This window comes from Bos taurus, chromosome 23 (assembly GCF_002263795.3).
Source record: "Bos taurus isolate L1 Dominette 01449 registration number 42190680 breed Hereford chromosome 23, ARS-UCD2.0, whole genome shotgun sequence".
NCBI classification, from domain to species: Eukaryota; Metazoa; Chordata; class Mammalia; order Artiodactyla; family Bovidae; genus Bos; species Bos taurus.
The window spans coordinates 22,705,721-22,723,546 of NC_037350.1; the positions used below are offsets into that span (position 1 = coordinate 22,705,721).

At 37.5% G+C, this 17,826-nt stretch overlaps 1 protein-coding gene across 1 annotated transcript in view; it reads right to left on the minus strand.

Moving 5' to 3' along the window:
* The window catches only part of LOC101906162 (beta-defensin 112), a 42,919-nt gene extending 42,738 nt beyond the window's left edge, over positions 1–181 (minus strand). Inside the window, exon 1 of the transcript XR_003032223.2 lies at positions 59–181. The gene's annotated coding sequence lies outside the window, so the exon portion shown is untranslated. The remainder of the gene's footprint in view (positions 1–58) is intronic.
* Between the last annotated feature and the right edge of the window lie 17,645 nt (positions 182–17,826).

Sequence of the window (17,826 nt, forward strand, 5' to 3'; positions counted from 1 at the left end):
CAATTAAAATAAGTAAATTAAAAAAAAAGAGTAGGGAAAGAATGCAATTTTTACAAACCTCTTTCTTTGATGAGATTTCCAGTTTCCTTTCCTGTTGTCTCTTGAAAAGCAGCTCCTCCAAGTCTTAAAAGCAGGAGTTGTATGTTCAAGGGATAAACTGACAATTTAGAACTTCCGTTGTTATTATAAAAATAAAAATGATTTGCTGTCTCAACTCTTACTTGAAGTGGAGAAACAGATTGTTGGCCTGTGCCCAATTCCTATGGCCTTGTGCCTGCTGATAAGAGTGTATTATAAACTTTCCAATTGTTCTCTACCAGGGTGGAAAGCTGAGGTCCAATTCACTGAAAAATGTAGGTGAATTCAGTTGAAAATACTGAATTTAAGCTTAAACTTAATAAATTTAATAAATACAAATTTAAGCTTAATTTTGGTGATCGTAAAAGGAAAGATTCAATAATGGTGTCCTATATTTTAAATTCTCTTGTCTTTGCAGAGAGTGGGGATAACTCAAGAGCTAGGATTTTCACTATGCATTTAAATGTGTATGTAGCTATGAGCAAAATATTGGAACATAATTTATGTTATCAGTATTCATGGTTAAGGGATCACTGCCAGTAGCATTCTAAAATCAAATATTTTGGGGAGGGTTGAGGGTTGCATGTTAAAAATAAGTAAACATGTAAATGTTGGTCAAGTGATATTAAAAGAGCAAAGAAGAAGCAGGCTTTTACAGAAATGTGATGCTTTGCCAAAGTTTGTCTAACCACGAACCACAAATCACTAGGTTTATTTAAAATAAGCTTTAGAAATGGAGGCTCCGTTTCCAAAGTGTTTTGTTTTGAATTTATTATAATTAATCTCATTTTGTCATTTGTATGACACATTTTCCCAAAGGATATCAAGATACTTCACAAAAGCTAGTAGTGATGGCAAAATAGCATGATAATTGGTGTTAAACAGATCATTTGTTAAGGTGTTTTACTATACTAGTTCATCTCTCCAGCTTCATTCTCTTTTTTCCTGCTCCCAAATGATGCCAATTATCTAAAATCCTGAATAATAATTTATTAACCTTCACTGTCACCTTATTAATTTGGTTCTTCCATTCTCTTTGCAAACCATGCATCTCACTATTATCTTACATTCAGCAATACTTTTAATTATCAAATAATCATAGGTTATAAAAATACCTATCAGTGTTCATTACTAACATAAAATCTAAATGCAATTTTGTCTTCTGTAGATCCTTTTAACATAACTTTGTTTTCTATCCACTTTTTGGCCTTTGGGAGGGGTAAGTATTTTTCTCCTTTGCACTAATAATAGATTATTTTATGGAATCAGATGGTTTTTCTATGATTTTTGGGACACAGGTCAGGGTCTTACTTTGTGTAAACTGGCCTCATTTCTGCTATTCCCCCTACAGTTTGACTTTACCTATATAAAAAATATTCTGTGTTCCTAAAATATCTTCTAAGTCTGTTATACAAAAGATATTTAATTCTCCTTATAGACCTATTGTCTATTGTAGAGCTTTGCCTCAAGTAGACACAGTAAGATAATAAAAAACTTTGAAAATAAGTGATTTTCTATTTAGCACATTTTATACTAACTTGAGAGTGGAAGAAAAATAAAACACATAGACAAAATAAAATATGAATATTGTAGTTATTCTCCCGTATATGAAGTTGACCTATGGAAAGGTAACCTCATTGATTTCCTGGAGTAAACACCCACTCAGCCGATGTAAAGTGGGCTCTTTGGTATTTCAGCATTTAAAGTCTATAGAGAGAAGAAATGTTTTACTTGAGTTTCTGGGTGGTTACTGATGTCTGGGTCACAGGTCATCTATGTACAAAATGCCACGCACTTTAAAATTACCTAGCAGAACTGATTCCAAATATTCAGCCCCACTGTCTCCCCAGGTTCACGATACACATCACAAACAAGTGTCTTGGTTTGGATTTGAGATACTTTGGACATGAGTTTGAGTAGGCTCCGGGGGTTGGTGACAGACAGGGAAGCCTGGCGTGCAGTCCATGGTGTTGCAAAGAGTTGGACACAACTGCGCGACTAAACTGAACTGATACAGTCACAAGGTAAGTGATTCCAAACTCACAATCCTTAAAGAATAAGATTCCTAGGCAGAATAATGTCATACCTCACTGTCTTGGAAAATCATAAGCAAATGGAAAACATACTTATCTCCACTTTCACTTCAGCTACTATTTTTTTTTCAGATACTCATGAACACACTTTAAAGGAGGCTAGAATTCTGTTAAGCCACCACCATAAGCTTTGGTTGCCAATCTAGGGCTAGTCAAGACACCAGGACATGTGGTGAGCATGTTAGCATTGGCTGTGTGTTGGTGCTATCTTTTGGTGAATGTCTGAGGAAGGTTCCAGTTGAGAGGAGTTCTCATTATACAGATAAGGAAAGAAATGTTATGAGAGGACATGATGGAGTTGAGATTTTAATCCAGATTTATGGGACTCCAAAATAAAGCCTATTACTCCTATACTTTAATGCACCGAAATTAGTTTCCTAGGGTGGTTGTGATGGAGTACTAAAAACTATGTATCTTAAAACAACAGCAAAAATATTGTTCTACAATTCTGGAAGCTAAAAGTCTGAAATCATGCTCTAAAAAACTAGAGGGGAGAATTCTTCGTTACTTCTTGTAGCTTTTGGTTTGTATCACCAATCTTTACACTTCCTTGGCTTGTAGATAAATCACTGGAAACTCAGTTTCAATTGTTGCATGGCTGTCTTTCTCTGTATCTCTTCTTACAAGGACACCAGTCATATTGGATTAAGGTTTCACTTTACTCCAAGATGACCTCAATTTTATACTATGATGCTCTGTCCAAGTAAGTCACAATTGTGAGGTACTAGGGGTTAGGAGAAAGGAGAAGTGACCCCACAAGAGACTGACCCAAACTTGCCTGTGAGTGTCCAGGAGTCTTTGGCAGAGGTGTGGGTCGGCAGTGGCCTGCTGCAGGGTTGGGGGCACTGAATGGATCAGTGCCTGCATGGGACCTTCCCTGGTGGCTCAGACAGTAAAGTGTCTGTCTACAACGTGAAAGACCTGGGTTCGATCCCTGGGTTGGGAAGATTCCTTGGAGAAGGAAATGGCAACCGACTCCAGTACTCTTGCCTTGAAAATCCCATGGCAGAGGAGCTTGGAGCAGGCTACTATCCATGGGGTCCAAAGAGTTGGGTACGACTAAGCGTCTTCACTTTTATTTTCACTTTCACCATTATCTTCACTACCTCCATCATAGTTTGTGCTCAGGTCAAACAACAGCAAGGGAACACAGCCCCATCAACAGAAAATTGGATTAAAGATCTACTGAGCATGGCCCTGCCCATCAGAAGAAAACCCAGTTTCTCCCTCAGTCAGTCTCTCTCATTAGGAAGCTTCCATAAGCCTCTTATCCTTCTCTATCAGAGGGCAGACAGAATGAAAACCACAATCACAGAAAACTAACCTATTTGATCACATGGACCACAGCCTTGTCTAACTCAATGAAACTACGAGCCATGCCATGGAGAGCCATACAAGGCGGATCAGTCATGGTGGAGAGTTCTGACAAAACGTGGTCCACTGGAGAAGGGAATGGCAAACCACTTCAGTTTCTTGCCTTGAGAACCCCACAAACAGTATGAAAAGGCAAAAAGATGGGACAATGAAAGATGAACTCCCCAGGTTGGCAGGTGCCCAATATGCTACTGGAGAACAGTGGAGAAATATCTCCAGTAAGAATGACAAGATGGAGCCAAAACAAAAACAACACCCAGTTGTGGATGTGACTGGTGATGGAAGTAAAGTCCAATGCTGTAAAGAGCAATATGTCATAGGAACCTGGAATGATAGGTCCATGAATCAAGGCAAATTGGAAGTGGTCAAACAGGAGATGGCAAGAGTTAACATCAACATTTTAGGAATCAGCCAACTAAAATGGACTGGAATGGGTGAATTTAACTCAGATGACCTTTATATCTACTACTGTGGGCAAGAATCCCTTAGAAGAAATGGAGTAGCCATCATAGTCAAGAAAAAAAGTCTGAAATGCAATACTTGGATGCAATCTCAAAAATGACAGAATGATCTCTGTTCATTTCCAAGGCAAACCATTCAATATCACAGTGATCCAAGTCTATGCCCCGACCAGGAATGCTGAAGAATCTGAAGTTGGATGGTTCCATGAAGACCTACAAGATCTTCTAGAACTAATATCAAAAAAAAGATGTCCTTTTCATTATAGGGGAGGGACTGGAATGCAAAAGTAGGAGGTCAGGAGATACCTGGAGTAACAGGAATTTGGCCTTGGAGTACAAAATGAAGCAGGTCAAAGGCTAACAGAGTTTTGTCCAGAGAATGCATTGGTCATAGCAAACACTCTCTTCCAATAACACAAGAGAAGACTCTACACATGGACAACACCAGATGGTCAATACCAAAATCAGATTGATTATATTCTTTGCAGCCAAAGATGGAGAAGCTCTGTATAGTTAGCAAAAACAAGACCAGGAGCTGACTGTGGTTCAGATCATGAACTTCTTATTGCCAAATTCAAACTTACATTGAAGAAAGTAGGGAAAATCAGTAGACCATTCAGATATGATGTAAATCAAATCCCTTACGATTATAGAAAAGAAGTGAGAAATAGATACAAGGGATTAGATCTGATATACAGAGTGCCTGAAGAACTATGGACAGAGGTTCATGACATTACAGGAGGCAGGTATCAAGACCATCCCCCAGAAAAAGAAATGCAGAAAGGCAAAATGGTTGTCCGAAGAGGCCTTACAAATAGCTGAGAAAAGAAAAGATGCAAAAGGCAACTGAGAAAAGGAAAGATATGCCCATTTGAATGCAGAGTTTCAAAGAATAGCAAGGAGAGATAACAAAGCCTTCCTCAGTGATCAAAGCAAAGAAATAGAAGAAAACAATAGAATTGGAAAGACTAGAGATCTCTCCAAGAAAATTAGAGATAACAAGGGAAAATTTCATGCAAAGACGGGCACAATAAAGGACAGAAATGGTATGGGCTTAAACCGAAGCAGAAGACATTAAGTAGAGTGGCAAGAATACACAGAACAAATATACAAAAAAGATCTTCATGACCAGATAACCATGATGGTGTGATCACTCCCCTAGAATCAGACATCCTGGAGTGAAATCAGGTGGGCCTTAGGAAGAATCACTATGAACAAAGCTAGCGGAGGTGATGGAATTCCAGCTGAGCTATTTCAAATCCTAAAAGTTGATGCTATGAAAGTGCCTCACTCAATATGCTAACAAATCTGGAAAATTCAGCAGTGACCACAGAACTGGGAAAGGTCAGTTTTCATTCCAATCTCAAAGAAAGGCAATGCCAAAGAATGTCCAAACTACCACACAATTGCACTCATCTCACACACTAGCAAAGTAATGCTCAAAATTCTCCAAGCCAGGCTTCAGCAATACATGAACTGTGAACTTCCAGATGTTCAAGCTGGAATTAGAAAAGGCAGAGGAAATGAGATCAAATTGCCAACGTCTGTTGGATCATCGATAAAGCAAGAGAGTTCCAGAAAAACATCTACTTCTGCTTTATTGACTTTGACTAAAGCCTTTGACTGTGTGAATCACAACAAACTGAAAAATTCTTAAAGAGGTCGAATACAAGACCACTTGACCTGCCCTCCTGGGAAATCTGTATGCAGGTCAAGAAGCAACAGTTAGAACTGGACATGGAACAACAACAGACTGGTTCCAAATAGGGAAAGGAGTACGTCAAGGCTGTATATTGTCACCCTGTTTATTTAACTTATATGCAGAGTACATCATGAGAAATGCTAGGCTAGATGTAGCACAAGCTGGAATCAAGATTTCCGGAAGAAATATCAATAACCTCAGATATGCAGATGACACCACCCTTATGGCAGAAAGCGAAGAAGAACTAAAGAACCTCCTGATGAAAGTGAAAGAGGAGAGTGAAAATTTGGCTTAAAACTCAACATTCAGAAAACTAAGATCATGGCATCTGGTCCCATCACTCCATGGCAAATAGATGTATAAACAATGAAAACAGTGACAGACTTTATTTTTCTGGGCTCCAAAATCACTGCAGATGGTGACTGTGGCCTTGAAATTAAAAAACACTTGCTCCTTGGAAGAAAAGTTATGACCAATCCAGAAAGCATATTAAAAAGCAGAGATATTACTTTGCCAACAAACATCCATGTATGGATGTGAGAGTTGGACTATAAAGAAAGCTGAGTCCAAAGAACTGATGCTTTTGAACTGTGGTGTTGGAGAAGACTCTTGGGAGTCCCTTGGACTTCAAGGAGATTCAACCAGTCCATCCGAAGGGAGATCAGTCCTGAATATTCATTGGAAGGACTGATGCTGAAGCTGAAACTCCAATACTTTGGCCCCCTGATGTGAAGAACTGACTCATTTGAAAAGACCCTGATGCTGGGAAAGATTGAGGGCAGGAGAAGAAGAGGATGATAGAGCATGAAGATGGTTGGATGGCATCACCAACTGGATGGACATAGTTTGAGTAAGCTCTGGACAGGGAAGCCTGGCGTGCTACAGTCCATGGGGTCACAAAGAGTCAGACATGACTGAGTGACTGAATTGAACTGAAGGGTTTAGGACTTGAATATATCTTTTTTTGATGATACAATGCAACCTATAACTGCTCTCACATACTAATGCAACATCTTCAAAACAAATGTTAAGTATGTGAAAAACCCTCCTTGGCCTCAAGGAGTTTGAGTTTGAAAGAGAGTGAGAGATAACGAAAGAGATATTTCATTCAACTTATCTAGTTTATGACACAGTTTTCAAGAATGTAGGTTTATTTCACTGAAAAACAGAACAGATTCCTCCCACAAAGAGTACTGTATCCTTTCAAACAGTGGCAATCATAAGGCATATGTGTATAAGATATGTAGAGCTATACAGAAGTGAAACATTAAAAAAGGTGTTATTTAAAAAGATGTGGAAGACTATTTGCCTGTATGAACATAGATTATAAAAATGACAATTATATATGTTTATATCTGGAGAATTGGTAGTATTTCATCATTACTAAACACATGCCTTTTTCATGCTAAACAAAAGGATTCCTTGCTTGATTTTTAAGCACTCTACCATATTATTCCTGGGTTGTTTCTAAAGTGTTACGATCTCCAAGTAGTAAGTGATCAGGATTCACGTTTCCTTGACACGTCTACACAACTTAATCTAAAACAAAACAGATGCTCTCCTCACACTCACAAATTTGAACTGAACTGCATTACAAAGAGTTGTCAAGGAGGAACAAGGTAGAGCAGCAGACCATTATCTAGGAATGCCTCTTCCACTCTGCAGATGTGTCCCCTGGCTGTAGGGTCTTGATTCAGTACTTTTTACGGAGCCTGGATGATTCATGTTCAACAGGAAGTGATGGTTCACTTTCCACACTGAGCCAGAGAAGGATGATGGATATAGTCCCATGAAATTAAGACAGTCCACATAGCCCAACCTGGAGGAATCTTTTGTCATGACTTACTTAGAAAGGATGTTATGATAATGCTGTATTAATCAGATTTCTCCAGGGAACCCGCAGGAGATTTTTGTATATACACTATTATTATTATTATCTATTGTTATATATGAGTTTATTATAAGCAATTGGATCACATAATTTATGGAGGAGAAAAGTACCACAGTCTGCTATTAGCAAGTTGGAGATCCAGAAGAGCTGGTGGCATAGTTCCAGCCCAATGTCACAGGCCTGAGCACCAGGGAAGTCAGTGGTTGAAACTCTAGTCCAAGTGCAGAAGATCCGTGTCCCAGTTTGGAAACTCCCAGGCAGAAAGAGAGTAAATTCTCCCTTCCTTCTTTTTGTTTTATTCAACCCTCAACAGATTAGATGAAACCTGCCATATTGGAGGGCTTCCCAGGTGGCGCTAGTGACAAAGAACCCACCTCCAATGCAGGAGACGTAAGAGACAAGGGTGCAACCTCTAGGTCGGGAAGATCCTCTGGAGAAGGGCATGGCAACCCACTCCAGTATTCTTGCCTGGAGAATCTCATGGACAGAGGAGCCTCACAGGCTATAGTCCATAGTGGTGCAAAGAGTTGCACACAACTGAAGTGACTTAGCACAGCACAGCACCATATTGGGAAGGCAGCAATCTGCTTTACCCAATCTGCTGCTGCTGCTGCTGCTGCTGCTAAGTCGCTTCAGTCGTATCCGACTCTGTGCGACCCCACAGACGGAAGCCCACCAGGCTCCTCTGTCCCTGGGATTCTCCAGGCAAGAACACTGGAGTGGGGTGCCATTTCCTGCTCCAGTGCTAACTGATTCAAATATTAATCTCATCCAGAAACACCCTCATAGATATACATAGAAATAATGTTTAACCAAATATCTGGGCACCTTGTGGCCTAGTCAAATTGACACATAAACTTAACCATCATAGGTACTGTTCTTGAATTTTTGAGAGAATCGTCCTTAAATATTTATCAGTTACTTAAAAGGCATACTTCCTCTTCCATTTTTGCACCCTATCCTAGATATTCTGGGCCAACTCTAGGAAGTGATCAATATTAGAGAAGCTGAAGGCAAAACTCTGTGCTATCAATAAGGAAGCAATTCAGGTGGTGAAGCAGCACATTTTCCCCTAAATCACTGATACTGCCCTCAGTATCAATCTTTTTTATCTGTTACTGTTCTCTAAGTCTTGAAACTTGACCTAGAATTTTATTTCAGAATTAACTGAGAATTACAGACAACATATCATAATTTAGAAAAGCAGAAAGCTAAGAATTCAGACAGATTCATATTAGAATCCCAGTTCTGTTTTTTATCTACCTGGCAGCTCTGGGGTCATAGTTTGACCTCTGCAAGTTATAGCTCTGACTTGTAATATCAGGAAATTAACATATTCCTATACAGTTATTTTGAAAGATAATTGAGATAATAAAGTGATATGCTGAAAATATGCTCACCATCACACAGCTAGTATGCAGTAGAGCTGAAATTTGAAACGAGGATTTATCTTATTACTTAGCCCCTCAGTAGGCTGGACTTGACTTACAGGTTTATAGTTTGTTGACCCCTGTCCGCTTCTAGAAATTGTTTTACTGGAAGAGAGCTACACCCATATTTTAAAATGTATTACCCATACTTTTGCAGGCAGAGTTGAAAAGTTATGATATAAACAAAAATTTAAAATATTTACTATTTGTTTCACTGCATAAAGTTTGCCGAGACTTCACATTATACTGTTGGGGATACTTATGATAATGTTGGAATTTAAAAGATAGGAAAAATAATATAATTATCCTGTGTCAATGTGGGTTCATCAGTTGTAACAAATGTACCACTCTGGGGTGGGATATTGATGGTAGGGAGGTTGAGCCTGAGTGGGAACACAAGACATAGAGAATTCCCTATACTTTCTGCTCAGTTTTGTTATGTGAACTTAAAACTCCTGTAAGAAGTAAATTTAAGTAATTAAGTAAATGCATTTATTTTATTATTATATTTTCATCTTATTTAATTATGCTATTAGTTAATAAATATGTATACCTTTACATTAGCTGGAATCAAGATTGCTGGGAGAAATATCAATAACCTCAGATATGCAGATGACATCACCCTTATGGCAGAAAGTGAAGAGGAACTAAAAAGCCTCTTGATGAAAATGAAAGTGGAGAGTGAAAAAGTTGGCTTAAAGCTCAACATTCAGAAAACGAAGATTATGGCATCCGGTTCCATCACTTCATGGGAAATAGATGGAGAAACAGTGGAAACACTGTCAGACTTTATTTTTGGGGGCTCCAAAATCACTGCAGATGGTGACTGCAGCCATGAAATTAAAAGACACTTACTCCTTGGAAGGAAAGTTATGACCAACCTAGATAGCATATTAAAAGCAGAGACATTACTTTGCCAACAAAGGTCTGTCTAGTCAAGGCTATGGTTTTTCCTGTGGTCATGTATGGATGTGAGAATTGGACTGTGAAGAAAACTGAGCACTGAAGAATTGATGCTTTTGAACTGTGGTGTTGGAGAAGACTCTTGAGAGTCCCTTGGACTGCAAGGAGATCCAGCCAGTCCATTCTGAAGGAGATCAGCCCTGGGATTTCTTTGGAAAGAATGATGCTAAAGCTGAAACTCCAGTACTTTGACCACCTCATGCGAAGAGTTGACTCATTGGAAAAGACTCTGATGCTGGGAGGGATTGGGGGCAGGAGAAGAAGGGGACGACAGAGGATAAGATGACTGGATGGCGTCACTGACTCGATGGACATTGAGTCTCAGTGAACTCCGGGAGATGGTGATGGACAGGGAGGCCTGGCGTGCTGCGATTCATGGGGTTGCAAAGAGTCGGACACGACTGAGAGACTGATCTGATATATATATATATATATATATATAAATTTTTGAAAGCAAAGAAAAATTGAAACTGAAAAGCATATTAAGAAGTCCCCTGGGACTTTTCTGGTGGTCCAATGGTTAAGACTTCACCTTCCAATGCAGGGGGTGTGGGTTTGATCCCTGAACAGGGAGCTAGGATTCTACATGTCTTGGGGCCAAAAAGCCAAAACATAAAACACAAGTGATATTGTAACAAATTCACTAAAGACTTAAAAAAAATGGCCCATATCAAAAACAACAAAGTTTCTTTATTTCAGCAAATGAGGTAGTACCTGGTCCATTCTCTGTCTACAGAGGAACTAGGAATCATATTTGGCAGCAATTCAGGTAAATAGCATTAGCCACACTCTATTTTTCAAGGATATTGCTATTCTAATAATAAATTATTTTAATATGTCTCCACTGATATAAGAGTATACCATATTTGTGTATTATGACATACTATCTAATAATAATACAACTAATAATAGTTATGTTATTATTAACAAGTTGTCACTGTAAGGTTGACGAGGATTGTTCTGTCAGGGACAGATGGACACTATATTCAGCTAACCAATTGCTCTTTTCTACATTGTGTCTAAGAAATGCAGCTTCCTGTGGATGACTGGGTATTTCTAGTACAGCCAGAGATGATTTGACTGCCTTCTAATAATCAGAGCATTGTGTCTCACCAAAAATATTTTAAAAAATCAACCACTTGTGGATTTTAAACAGGATGCTCCTTTTTTAAATACTAGTATCTTTTATACTGCTCACATAAATACTTCCTAACAGATTATCAGAATTTGGAAATACAGGCTATCCCCACATTCCAGATTTGACAAAATCATGTGTTTTTTTTTTTTTTTTAAACAAACTCCAAAACAACTCTTTGGTGAGTTCTTGCAATAGATACTGTTTAATCTGTTAGATTGATTTTTTAAAATCAAAATTAAAAATAACAAAATTCAAAATTTATAGCTAAGAAATTAGTTAATGGGTATCTACAAACTTGCAACTGAGTTTTATGTAAGCTAAAAATCTGCAAGATTTAATTGATTTTCCACATTGTATCCTGAGGAATAGTGTTTTGTACCTCATGACTAATTCACAAGTGTGATTCCTCAGGAGTGTGCACACACACTCACATATAAGTATAGATGCATAACTATATATTATGTGTGTATCATACATGTCTCTGTGTGTATACATAAATATACATATATAAATATATACACACACACGGAATATATATGGCTAATTATTCTGGTAGCAAAGGTCAAAGGTCAAAAGGACAAAGTGGCCACATAAATTAATAATAGTTTAGAGGATTTGTATGGAATGTGGACCTAAATTGCTGTGTTACACTACCTTGCTGAAATCCTATTGCTGAAATTTTGCACTGCTAGGCAGTAAACCAGAAAAAAAAAAAGAAATTGAGAAAGTGTTAATTTTTAAGCAAGTTTGACAAAGATTGAGTTTCATATGACAAATATTGTCAGCAAGACAGGATTCTGTCAGTGGAAGAAGTTTAAACATTAACAATTTCTGTCAGGCTGTTGACACAATCATGGCAGACATTTCCCAAGATGCCGAGATGACTGCTGGCATTTGTCAACAATCCTGTCATAGTGACAGCAATAAGACCATGTCTGGAAATGTGACAGTTTTGGCTTTGTGCTCCCCTGAGCAATAGCCCAAGTGTTCAGAGAAAATGTGGGAAAACCCATATTTCTGCATTGTCATTCGAACACAGAAAACACAGGAGGGAAATGAGCTGTCACTCCAATTCCCATGATGCCTTGCTGCTTAGCATAACTCTACAGCGCGGCCCTAGGTCCACTGGTCCATACTCTGACAGATAATTAAGAAAGCAGCAGCTTTTTCTAGACGGCTCTTCCTCATGATTTGCATTTTAGCCAGAGGCGACCAGTTATAAAAAAAACATGATGGAAAGATGGTAAGAAGCCAATTAGATGGATGGATGGCTGACTGACAGCTCTCTGGTATTACGACTCCAGATTTCAGACTACATAGCCTGGCAGTTTTCTACAAGAACCAACTTTTTTGCAGGTTGGTAAAGCTGTTAAATGTGGGACTATATATAGCGCTATATAATTTTTGCAAAGTTGTACATTTTCCTTAAATAAGCATGTATTCTTTTCAATCAGGGTTTGCATTAAACAAGTTTTCACAATTTAATCACAACTTGTGTCACTAAATTTAGCAATATTAAAATTCGAGACAACTTGTAGGCACATTATCTGTGCCAGTAGAGAAGTGATTAAAAAGCTGAGAACCACGTTGCGCCAGCAGAGATAAAGTGAACTAATAATTAGAATGTCTGTGCAAATGTGCCTTTGGAACTTTGAAATGTACATTGTTTGGTTCTAAGCAAGTAGAAGCATAAACCCAAAACTTCCTCTCCGTCTTTAGATTCTACACACATATATTTACTTATCCTTGTAGAAGGTCTAATATATGCTTGCATGTCTGCTACTTCAGCTAATTTTGATGTAAAAATAAAATAAACTGTTAGATTCAAGCTTCCAGTTTGGCCGTGATATTCTATAGCTTCTAGCCAATGGGAGTTAACTCTTCATAATATCGTCCAATTTGGAACCTTAACCAATGTTTCCTGTGTACTGCATGCTGTGTGTGTATGTTGTCTATATACATACACAGACACACTCACATACACAGATATACTTTCTGAGAAGCCAACTATTTGTTATTAGAGCAACATATCTCCATCTGTAGCTTGAAACGAGAGAATTTTCTTTCAAATTGTAGTGTTACCTCTGATTTTTTTTTTGATTTTGCAATACTAGGAGAAGGCAATTATTTCACTATGAATTGAGGTTTTAGTAAGGAACATTAACCCAAGCCAAAATTACAAAGTGTATTTTCTTGCTGTGGGTAATGCATCTTCAAACTGAGAATGAATATTAAATCAATAGTGGCTCTGAATGCTTTTGGTAGCGTAAAATGGAGCAGTGTAGATTTCAAAGGTCTATGTTTATCACCAAATGTAATTTTGATGTCAAAATCCACAATACATATAAAGCATGATTGAGAATGACCTGTCATATGTATTAACTCTACCTATTTATTTTCTTCTCAATCATATTGGTACTTGTCTTTTTTTTTTTTTTTCCTTTTGCTATTAGAATAAAATAACCTTATTATACCTATAACCATTCTAAAATATTCTACCTGTACTTCCTTGGAGAGTTGAAACAGAAATTCAAGGGACTAATGACAATTCCATAAACTACCTCACAAATTAGAGAGGAATAAAATACATGTTGGTTTTTCATTAGAAACATCTTTTCCTATTGACACAGTATGATACTATTACAAATAAAAATCTTTTAGAAGAGTTCTTATAAATTTTTAAGAACTCTGTTTCCTCTCAATATTTGAAACTCTAATTATATAAGGAAAATATACTTTCATTATTCAGCATTTTAGTTTCCTCTGAATTTGCTATTTTAAAAGAGACAAATTCCATGCCCCAATGAGGTAATTCTTCAAATGAGAAAAGTGAAAAGCACTGAAGTATTTACTTATTTGAATAGATATTTTTGCTCAGTGTCTCACTGGGTCTTCTTCCCTACGTCCTCAGCTTGCACCAGCCACTCATACTTTTTGTTGAAATTTATTTCACGTTTGGATTCTTTTACTTATGGCACAATGTCAATGCACTGTATTTTTTCAAGCTCTGGGGGAAATTATGCATCTTTTAAAAAATAATTAGAATTGAAATGTGAGTAATAACATATAATAGATTTTGAAATAACAACTGCACTTACTATGTAAAACTTTTTTAAACTACATATTAAGAGAAAATTTCTGTTTAAGGGAAAAAATCTGAAGCATGATGGTTATTAAACTGAGATGAGTTCTGAAAATTTTAAAGGAGAAATTTGTGTCACTGTATTACAAAGAGATATATTTCTAAATAAAAAATGAAATGTGTTATCACCAGAACAAAAAGATACCTCACCACGAGACTTGTGGAGTTGTGCCTGGAAAATGTACTAACACTCATTGGAGCTTATTACTACATCCGCATTCATATTAAACTCATGTGCAATTTAAGTGGCTGGAATTTGAACATAAACAGCAATGTGAGGAATATAGACACGTTTTTAAAAAATTGGTTTCCTTCAATGTATCTGTATTTCTAGTTGAATATTTGGCTATAGAAGTGCTCTGTCAGATTTAAAGTAGAATTTTCTGATAACATATAATTATTGTAGCTCTGCCTCTCAGGTAGATATATGCAAATAGTAATCAGAGACATATTTTGAGAATAACAAAGGTTCTTTTCAGCACATTTTACACTAACAGAAAAGTAAAGAAAAAATAAGGTGAAAACCATTATTGTGAATGTGAATTACATTAATGTGAATGTGAAAGTTATTTCCTGTTTCTTTTTTCTTCCAGATAATTTATAGAAATAGAGCTTCATTGATCCCTTTAGAATAGATCTTTATAATCCTACATGAAACTGGATTTTTGTTGTTCAATATGTATAAACAATTTCTGTAAGTACAATAACAATTGTCCTTGAACGACTTTTAAACAATGTCATTAAAGAAGCATGTTATTTATGTTGAATTGATCCTTAGTCCTCATATATTTTTCTAACTCCCTAAACACCCAATGAACCTGAAAACCATTGTAGTGACAACACAGGGGTGATATGCCTCCTTTACTTATCTCCTTTGGAATACTTAACAGAAGCCAAGATATAACTTAAAATCTGTTTATCTTCCCCGAGTTGGAATTGAGTCTGGCTATATATATATATTATTGAGAGAGAGAGAGAGAAAGAGGGCGCAGAAGGGGCAGAGATACTGAGAGAAAAGCAAATCAGCAACAGTTCTTTGTTATACCTTGCTCATAAATTGTTCAGAATCCCATTAAAATGAATGATTTGAATTATGTAAGAAAGTCCACCAACAGTGAGACACATATAGAAAAACCAGAGCCTTCTTAAAGACTAGAGAGGCATGCACATCCCAACAGTAAGATGAATCCGCTCTCTCCCTGCATTCTGATAGTCTTTCTCTTAAATGTCTTTGCAAGCACATCTCTGTCTGTGTTGTGTTAACAGCAAACTGCAAGCTCTTCAGAGGCACGAGCTGCACCTCCCTTGTCTTTTTATTCCAGTACCAATAATACCAGCTCACAGTAGAGGTTCAATTAATGGTGATTGAATTTAATGCTGATGTGTGCTTGGCTTTTCAGTCATTCGTTCTCTTATCTATCAAAGATTTAGTATTCCATTGGCTACTCACTTATGTCCAAGTTGTGACCGGGCCAGACAGTTTCACTATATTTTTCAAGCACAACTGAGCCAAGGTTTCATATGTGCTTTAGCTATGAGAAGACTGGACAAGAATTGATGGTGAGAGCAATGCATGTCCTTCTTTTCCTCATCACATCATAATAATCATAGTAATGGTTCCTAGGTGGCGTAGTGGTAAAGAATCTGCCCTGCCAATGCAGAAGACCTGGGTTTGATCCCTCAGTCAGGAAGATCCCCTGGAGTAGGAAATGGCAACCTACTCCAGGATTCTTGCCTAGAAAATTCTATGGACAGAGGAGCCTTGCAAGCTACAGTCCATAGGGTCGCAAAGAGTCGAACACAACTTAGCACACACACAGTGACTTGGCTATGAGAAGACTGGATGAGGAATGATGGTTAGAGCAATGCATGTCCTCCTCCTAATCATCACATCATATTAATCATAGTAATGGTAGTAACTATCATTATAATCCATCATCTGCCTAAGGCTGACCATTGACTGATCATCTGCTCTGTAGGGAACAGTGTATGCTGTCTTTCACAGCAAAATGATTCTGTGTGTGTGGGTAAAGAAAGATGCTAGAATTTTGGTTATTTCTTACTATTCAACTCAATTTTTCCTATTCAATCATTCAAAACTACCTTAAGAAAGTGAAAGAAAATGTTAGTTGCTCAGTTGTGTCTGATTCTTTGTGGACCCCATGGACTGTAGCCCACCAGACTCCTCTGTCCATGGGATTTTCCAGGCAAGAATACTGGAGTGGATTGCCATTTCCTTCTCCAGGGGATCTTCCCAAGCCAGCTTGAACCCTGGTCTCCTGCATTGCAAGTGGATTCTTTACTATCTGAGCCACCACCAGGGAAGCCCTCATTTGCATATGTGACATTCAAAAACTTAAGTAGCTTTCCCCAGATGTAATTTGAATTGAGATTTGATTTCAAAGCTTCTTTACAGTGCCTGACTTTTTAGTAAATAAATAAATACATATTCACATTAACAATATGTTCTAATTTTAATGCAAGCATGTCTAAAGGCAAACAAACAAATAAAACCTTATAAAGCATTAGTAGTGTTGTGTCCCTTAGTGAATAGACACTGACTGATTTAACTGTGTTAATCCTCATGTCATCAATGCAAAACAGAATTTTTCTTATAACCTGGAGGGGCTCAAATTAATAGGAAAAAAATGGATACTAAGCCTATTTATAAGACAAATTTAGGAAGATAGAAGGAGAAACAGTATGGAACATGATATACTATTTGTCCTCTTTGACCTAAAAATCTATTGGAAAAAGACACAAATAATTCTTTTATAATAATTGATACATACAGTATAGGGTTCTGAGGAAATTATTCAGTGATGGCCCTGAGATGTGAAAAGAAGTCTTCATTTGTGTTAGGTCTTGTCAAGTGATTATACCACTACAGTGGCTGAGATAGCAGAGAGCATTTAAGGTAAGAGAAACAGCGGGAAACAGGAGCTGTAAGAAGGTACTAAATTATCACATGTATCTAGAACATAGCATGAATCCTGCAAGCACGAGGTTGTGCAGGAGGCTTGTCGAGGGGTGAGTACATTAGCAAATAATCTTGAAAAATCAGGCTGGGACAAAATAAAGGAGACACTTCTTTGCCAGGCTCGGAAGCTTCCACTTTATTCTGTAGGTAATGGGAAATCATCTATAAGCATCACTGTGATGTGATTGAATTAGTGAATTAGGATGATAACTCTAACAGCGAAATGGATCAAGGTTGAAAAGTAGAGTTTGGTGACAGAGAGACCAGTATGGGGACTGCTTCCGTGACAGGGATGATGAATAACTGAGCTAAAATTGTGATAGTGGATTATAGCGATGAAGGTTTAGCAGCCAGTCCTGGTTGGTAGTGTATCAAAACACCTCATTTTTGTGCGATTTTCTCTAGCTTTCTAACAATGCTAATAGCTTTACTTTTCTGAGATTTAGGCTCTAAATCTGCTGGTAATTGCCCAATGTGATTGTTAAGTATAGTTCTCTGTCAGGAGGGCAGAGTCAGAGCATAAGAGGAAAATGTTTCAGTAATTTTCTTCTCTTTGGGAAAAGACTTATTATAT